The sequence below is a fragment of the Taeniopygia guttata genome, chromosome 37 (assembly GCF_048771995.1).
Source record: "Taeniopygia guttata chromosome 37, bTaeGut7.mat, whole genome shotgun sequence".
NCBI lineage: Eukaryota > Metazoa > Chordata > Aves > Passeriformes > Estrildidae > Taeniopygia > Taeniopygia guttata.
This window is the reverse complement of record NC_133062.1, coordinates 7,135,510-7,141,666: the sequence shown is the minus strand read 5'-3', so window position 1 is coordinate 7,141,666 and position 6,157 is coordinate 7,135,510. Positions and strand designations below refer to the sequence as shown.

The following is a 6,157-nucleotide window of genomic DNA, read 5'->3' as shown; positions in this document are numbered from 1 at the left end:
AGAGATAGAGATAGAGAGAGATAGAGATAGAGATAGAGATAGAGATAGAGATAGAGAGAGACAGAGATAGAGCCACATGGCTGGATGGGGCTTGGATCAACCTGGGCTGGTGGGAGGTGTCCCTGCCCATGGAAGGCAGTGGGCTTGGAGGCCCAATCCAACCCAAACCATTCTGTGATCTCAAAGCAAAGGCAAAAGGGCAGCAAATGGAGGCCCAAGAGGCCCAGGCACTGCCCAAGAGGAGGGAAGAGCATTTATCTGGGGTGTGCAGATGGTACAGCACTGGTGCCAGAATCTCTTGCAATGGTGCAGCGTATGTGGGTAGCAGCAGCAGGATGAAATGTGTTTGTGCATGCCCCAATAACCACCAGCAAACCCCAGCTTGAGGAGAGTCACCAGCACGTCAGAAAGAGAGACTTATGAAAGGATGTGTTACCAAAAGTTTATCCTTTCCAGAGCTGCAGCTTTATATCTGCTAAACTGCTGGGATTCTTTCCTCTGGCTTGAACTGGGTTTGAGTCAGACCTTGGAGACACAAACAGCAGAGCAAGTCCAGACACCACTGGAGTCATAAACAAACCTCCTGCCAGCTGCCCATCTACTCTTGTGCATCATGTTCAATTGCTTGTGAATGGAGTCCTCCCTCCTTTGTCCAGGTGGTTTCAACATTGTGTTGCAATCCCTGTCGCTGGCTTGTGTGTTTTTAAAAACTTCTTAGAAGAGTATCTTAACAGTACATAACGATAAAATATATGACAATTTTTTTTGCACGAATTGTCATATCCATATAGCAGCATCTTTTAATAATTTTGACTATGTTTAAATGAGATCACCAAGAGAGACTATAGCTCTGCACAGACATGTGCAGGCATGCCTAGGAATTTGGCTTGCCTGCAGTTTATCTGTCCCAGTTGAAGGCAGATGCCGCCTTTTGCTTCCATGGACATTGATGAGCTGGTAGATGTGCTAACAGGGAGAGAGCTCACACACAGCAACTGGTCCTGATCTAATCACACACATTCTTACAGTGCTGTTTGGCTCCAACTTGCCCAGCTGCAGGAATATTTTCAGTTTTCCTTCCTACCTCCTTGGACAGGGATCACCCAAGTTTGGGTAATCAAGCCGTTTGCAGTTTGCCACTTCTCCCCAGTCTGTGGCTAAAGAGGGGAATTACAGGATGGAAAAAGTGGCTTAGGCTGCAATTCTGCTTTGCAGATGAGAAGGAGCTTCCCTGGAGTACCTGCAAACATACTGGGAATGCTGGTGAGTAGCTCCTAAAGCCCGGCAGGTACTCAAGCCTCCCTCCCTTCCTCCCTCCCTCCCTCCCTTCCTCCCTCCCTCCCTTCCTCCCTCCCTCCCTCCCTCCCTCCCTCCCTCCCTCCCTCCCTCCCTCCCTCCCTCCCTCCCTCCCTCCCTCCCTCCCTCCCTCCCTCCCTTCCTTCCTTCCTTCCTTCCTTCCTTCCTTCCTTCCTTCCTTCCTTCCTTCCTTCCTTCCTTCCTTCCTTCCTTCCTTCCTTCCTTCCTTCCTTCCTTCCTTCCTTCCTTCCTTCCTTCCTTCCTTCCTTCCTTCCTTCCTTCCTTCCTTCCTTCCTTCCTTCCTTCCTTCCTTCCTTCCTTCCTTCCTTCCTTCCTTCCTTCCTTCCTTCCTTCCTTCCTCCTTTCTCTTTCTCTTTCTCTTTCTCTTTCTCTTTCTCTTTCTCTTTCTCTTTCTCTTTCTCTTTCTCTTTCTCTTTCTCTTTCTCTTTCTCTTTCTCTTTCTCTTTCTCTTTCTCTTTCTCTTTCTCTTTCTCTTTCTCTTTCTCTTTCTCTTTCTCTTTCTCTTTCTCTTTCTCTTTCTTCTCTCTTTCCCTTTCCCTTTCTCATTCTCTTTCCTTCCCTTCCCTTTCTTTCCTTCTTTCCTTCCTTCTTTCCCCAGATAAAACTCACTTTCAGATCTGATCATCTTTTATTCCTTTCCTCCTTCTCCCTTCTAGACTCTTTACAGTTTGTCCCTAGACATCTTGTTGAAAAGCTTCAGAACAACAGGAGTGGTGTCACAGGCAGAGGATGGGGATCAGCCTCTGAGTCTTGCCTACCCTCTTCTACCGCTTTTCTCCTTCCTACAGCCCAAAGTGAGAATTCTAATTTTTGGCAACAGTATCTCGTTGATTTCTATAGTCTGACATTTTCCTTACCCCTTAATTCTTTGCCTGAGTTCTGCTGCTGCACCACACAAGCTCCCTTTGTCGCTGAGTATTCTCCACTTGTCTCTATCAGATGTCAAGCTATTGATTCGGAGGTGATGTCAAGGTCATTTGGGATTCTGACACTTTCCTTGAGAGTTCTCCTTGGGAATGCTTGGAGATTTTGGTGACTTTTGGCCAGACACAAATGTCCTAGTTATGTTCTATTTCCTCTTGACAGCTGTACCAGGGAACAATGTTTTAATGGGAATAATTTTAATATTTAATATGTCGGTCCCTGAATAAAGAACGTTCAAGACTGAGAAATTCTAAACACTATCATACTTAATGCAATCTTTATCCTACCCTATCTCTTCTTTCTCTTGGATTTTGAAGATCAAAGGAATGATTTATTCACAGTCTTTGTAAGTGAGCGCTAGCAGTTATGTTCAATGTGCTAATCATGTGCAGCGGCAAAGCAGAAATGGAAACTGGACTATCTGCAAATGTTGCCTCTTTTTTCCCCCATGCCTTCTGATTACTCTGTGGATGCAGCATCCCACAAAATATGTGAAGTTTACATAGAGAGCAACAGACAGAACAAGTTTCAACAAGAATTCCTTTTTTCCTGGCTGAAGTGTACAAACCCAGCAACTGTGCTCCCAACACAAGCTGCAGTTTCCATGCCTCCTGTACATGTGCTTGTGTTTTTGTGGGGCTTTTCAAAACAAACTGGGCTGAATCACACTGCAGGAGCTTCCCAGGCTGTGTCCTTGGCCAAGCCTGGAACAGCAGACTCACACCAAAACCTCTTGCCTGCAGGCAGGTAGGGATAGCAATTGTTTACTCACTTGTACGAATCACGAGGGGGTTTTCCCTTCACTTTATAGTCCCATATGGTGATGCTTCTCCTGTGGGGCACTCTCAGCCTCTTCTCATGCACCCAAACTGCCTCCAGGAGCGCATCCTCCATCCTCTGACCCACCCCAGCCACCTTTGGGCATGAGATCCTGCTCACTCCCACTCCTGTTCCCTTCTCTGGAGCCACACTCATCCTGCCTATCACACCGTCCTGCACTTCCACCTAATTTTGTATCCCGACTTTTAATTGTGGCAGGTGGGCCAGAATTTCTACACGAGAGACAGAAGAAGTGACCCAAGAGATCTCCAAGAGACACAAAAAGTGTGTCTTGCTCTGACAGTCAGCTGAAGGATTTGCTCTCCCAGTGCCTGCATTTCCCAGAACACACCCCAGCCTCTCCAGGCAGTGATTTTCCCACATCCCAAACCCCTCACTGTCCATTTCCAGCCCTCCCAGAAATGAGGTCCTCGTGGCACTCGTACCCCAGGTACCAAGACAGACAAAACCAGCCAGCATAGACAGGTTTGGTTTCGTTCCAAGGGGTAATTTCTGTTCTTTTTCTAACATCTACATCTCCAAGGATTTAATCTATACACCTGTGGGTCTCAGATTCAGTCAAATAGAGAAATTGAGAGTTTCTAGCCAGGCAGAAGCCTGGGAAAGAGTTGGGAAAGAATGTAAATAAAAGAGCGGTGTATTTTGAATAAACCGGAGTTTTACTCTCAGCAGTCTTCTGAGTCAGTCTTCTCATTCCCGTCCTGCCTCGACAGCGACATACTCCTGAAGCAACTGATGACCACACAAAATGTTCATTTTACAGGAGGTCCCGCTCTGCCCTTGGAATTCCTTGGAAAAAATCCACCCTCACCCAAACCTGGTCTTCCTCCTCCAGTCAGTTTTTCTTTAGTTCAAAAAAAAAAAGGTTATTTTATGGAGCCCTGGACAACTGCAGGTGAAAGTACTGCAGAGAGGGCAGCTATAAAAAAAAATGTTGTTAATATTTGAAGGACCATAAACACAAAAAAAAAAAAAAAAAAAAAAAAAGAGAAAAAACACCCCAGTTGTTCCAGTTTTCCATCAAACTGTGAGCAGCATCCTGCACCTGTGGGTACAGACCAACCTTCATTATGACAACTCTGTGAAAGTGCATTTGGGTCATTTTGTATTAGCTGTGTCACAGTTACATTATCAACAAGTACAAGCAGAAATGGATTTTTACAGCCTGGAGATTAAATTACCCACCCTCCCCTTGCTACCTCTCTCATGAAAATCCCCGTTACAAACAGTAGGTGCCTTAGAACACAAATCAAGGTGGTGTTTGGTCTGGTCTGTTGACAAATACTACCCAAATATCAACCCCAAACCTCAGTGGGCAGCAGAGGGAGGTCACCTCCCTGTCAAGGAAAAGCAGGCAGTGAATTGCAGCCAGCTTTGAACACAGCTGCTCTCAGGAAATATTCCCAGGATCAGCCCTCCTGACCCTTTGTTATCTCACCCGCCCACATCTTATCTGGGACTCTGCACTCCCACATTTACATGCAGCATTCCAAGTCACTCCTCCCAAACCAGCTCCTTATCAGCCCTGCCCTGGCTCACAGATGGCTCTGCTGTCCTTTATGTCCCTCCCCGCTCTGGGGGTGCCACCACAGCCGGGCTCCACCTGAGGAGAGGCTCAGGATAAAGCAGAGGGGTGACGGTGACAAGGCCCAAGTGCTGGGAGGTCACGGCCAGCACCTGCTGATGGCACAGAGAGGGATCCTTCCCTTCAGCTCACCCAGGAACTTTCCATCCCCAGCCCAGAGAGGGAGCAAGGACAGTCACGAGCCATCTGTGACCCGGCAAGTGACGGCCTCGGTGACACCACTGGAGAATGTGGCAAAATGATTTCCTGCTGAATGAAACCCAGAGAGAGCTCGGGAACACCTTCACCCGGGGGTCACCCAAAAAACTCATGTGGGGGGATGAATCCCAGAATCCCGGAGTGGGGCAGGGCTAAGGGAGCACAGAGGCTCAGCTGGTGCCACCCCAGGGCCATCCCGAGCACAGGGCACAGCGGGGTGTGCACAGGGCTCTGGAATATCCCCAGCCAGGGAGGACCCACAGCCTCTCTGGGCTCTGCTCCAGTGCCCACAGGGAAGTTCTGCCTCCTGGGCAGGGAATTGCCGGGCTCAGCCCTGCCCGGGGCTCTGGGGCCATTGCTGGGCCTGTAGCAGGGCCTGGGGCTGCTCTGCCCTCCTGCACACAGGGACGGACAGGGATGGACAGGGACACTCAGGGACACCCGGGGACACTCAGGGTCACAACAGGGTCACCCAGGCCTGAGGGCCCCTCTCAGCATCTCCTCAGTCCCAGCTCCCTCAGCCATTCCTGCTCCAGGCCCTTCCTCAGCTCCACAGCTCCCCAGGAGCTCCCTGGCCCTGCTGTCCCAAGGAGCTGGACAAGCACTCCAGCTCTGCCTCCCAGGGCTGACAATGTTTATTTTTAATTCTCAGTGAAGACAACAACCTAGATCCCAGCTGATCCCACCCACCCCACATGGAGCCACTCCTGCCCTCTCTCCTTCCTCAGAGGACAAAAACCCCAGAAATGCTCTTGGCTCCCTTCTCCCAGAGGCCCTGGGGTGGTCAATAGCAATAAAAATATGCCTGCAGAGCTTTCACCCTCAAAGCTTGATTTTCCAGGCACTCTCCTGCAGTTCCTCTGTAATGGCATTTTTTAATGGCCTGGCCAAAGGAACCTAATCTTGCAATTACTCCATTTAAAGCCATGTAATGGGTGAGCAGCTTCCTGGGATATAGGAAAGGAGAAGTGTGGTACAATTGTATTAAAGTGGGAAAATGGAGTAACTACTCACACTAAAAAGGATGAGGAATGAAAAGCAGCATGGTGTGAATTATAGAGAAAGGAATGGGTTTATGACATGCAGCTGAAGGTCTGGCAGCTTTTGAGAGTCACCATTCCCCTCCTGTCCCTTTCACTTGCCATCAGGACAAAAAAAGAGGAAAAGGAGGGAGTTGGGAGCATCAAATCCACAGGGCTTGCAAAGGGGATCAATTGGGTTTGAGGACGGAGTGAGCAGGGCAAGGGCAAGGCACCTCCAGGGAGATTCTCCTGCTGCATGGCAGCATTCCCA

At 48.9% G+C, this 6,157-nt stretch overlaps 1 long non-coding RNA gene across 1 annotated transcript; it reads left to right on the top strand.

The window, feature by feature from the left end:
* The first annotated feature begins 1,186 nt into the window (after positions 1–1,186).
* On the top strand, positions 1,187–3,752 carry LOC140681561 (uncharacterized). Its single transcript, XR_012052626.1, has 2 exons — positions 1,187–1,263; positions 3,280–3,752. It is a non-coding gene; the product is annotated as an uncharacterized lncRNA (long non-coding RNA).
* The last annotated feature ends 2,405 nt before the right edge of the window (positions 3,753–6,157 follow it).